The following is a 1,991-nucleotide window of genomic DNA, read 5'->3' on the forward strand; positions in this document are numbered from 1 at the left end:
TTCATGCATCGGACCTCTAGTTACATATAAAAAGACAAATAAACAGGTGACTTAGACAAATTCTAGAAACCCAAATCTTGTTCTTCTATGCCTGAATTTCCCAGAGAGAGGATAAATGTTAAAGGAAAATACTTTCCAGATTTAATTTTTACCTTATCTTTACTCTTGGCTTTAGCCCAAACTTTTGTATCCCTGGGCCAGAATTTTTCAAAGTATACTTTATAGAATTTAAGCTTTATGACATGCCAATATTAATAATACCTTTTCATAAAACACCCTGTGGAGAACTCCATAGGGAGCTAATATTTTACTTATGAATTTATTGTCCAATTCTACTTCTACAATATACTGACAAGCCTCAAAAGTTTACCTTTTGATTATTTAACTGTACTATCCAAAACAATTACTTCAGCCATAGTCTTCATTGGGAAATTCTGATAATTAATGTAAGCAATCATTAAATTTATAACTTTTATTTATATAGAGGTAATAAAATTCTGATGTAGTATAATACATAAATTTCTTTTATGACAAAGATCTATTTATTGCTTTATTTATTTTTTTATATTGTGGGGTTGCTAAGAGAAAGCTACTTTTTCATTATTTTAACTGAATTTTAGTTGCAAGTTTTCTATTTATGAGAAATGATATTGATCTTAGCAAATATTACTGCACTAAAATATCCAGAATCTAGTTTAGTGCCAATGGCATGTGCTATCTGAAACATGTATATATTAACATTACAAAGTGCCATTAACTTCCCTACTTCTCTAGAAACATGAGAGCATATAAGCAGACTGAAATTCAAGGCTTATTCTTTGTCAATATTTTCCTAGAGATTATTTAGCAGAATGTTTAAGACAATATTTTTTAGTTCATCTCACTTGTTTCTTTTAGTGCTCTCTGTACTTTAGACACATATGTAATTTGATCAAACAGAAACTTTCATAAGCTGAAAGTTTTAAAATGCAGATATTGGAACTACCTAAAATTCAATATGACTTGAAAAGGAATCGATCAATAATGATCTGTTATTTGTGTGCCTTTGTTCATCCACTTAGTTTCTGACATAAAACCCTCTGTTTTCACTGCCTCTGATATGCATTAAGACACCCTGCATTTGCAAGTCCTCACTGAAATCTTTTGGAAAGTTTCCTGGCTAGTAGAGCCTACTTTGGTTATTGAAGTGGTTTATATTTGTAAGGTTAAACTTGATTTAGAGGTTAGAGGAAAGAGCTAATATTGCTAATTTTTGATAGCTATAAAATTTGTTTAATATGACCTATATTTTCCAAAAAATAAAACATGGTAGTAACTCTGAATTTTAATTTATAATGTAACTAAAACTATGCATCTGCAAATATAGTATAATTCATTCATATAACTGAGTTTCTAACCTACTTGATCTAGTGTTGTAAATATGGGTTATATTATATTTATTCGTCCATTGTCCCAATACTCATATACAGAGCATATGAAAATGTGTTTTGACTCTATAAAAAAAGTGTTTGCATTGTAAAATAATTTAATCTACTCTTTTATGCATTGAGGGATGATGGGTTTGGTTCTCCATTTAAATTAATATGATATATTTTAAACAGAAGTAGTTGGTTTTAAAGATCCAAACTTCTAAACCATATTATTTTGGCAATGGCAAAGCCAATAGTGTTAAAGCAGGATCAATGCTTCAACCTTATTTCATTAGCATATTGCTTGAGGGGCTCTAATTGACCTACTTTCCATGAGGTTAGCTATATATGCATTTCTAGTATATAGAGCTTTGTGCTATGGATAAATGAATTAAGATATTGAGCACCAAAAGTGTAGAGATTGTGAAAGAAAAATAAATTCTCATATCTGTATTACATTTTCTATCGAGTCTCAAATGCTTGCAATTAATTACAGCAAAAAAGTGTTTAGAACAGCAATTGCTTGCTATAGTGCTTAGAGAAAAATATAGGAGACATTTCAAACTTTTCAATACAAAGGAT

This window comes from Myotis davidii, unplaced genomic scaffold, assembly GCF_000327345.1.
Source record: "Myotis davidii unplaced genomic scaffold, ASM32734v1 scaffold143, whole genome shotgun sequence".
Lineage (NCBI taxonomy): Eukaryota > Metazoa > Chordata > Mammalia > Chiroptera > Vespertilionidae > Myotis > Myotis davidii.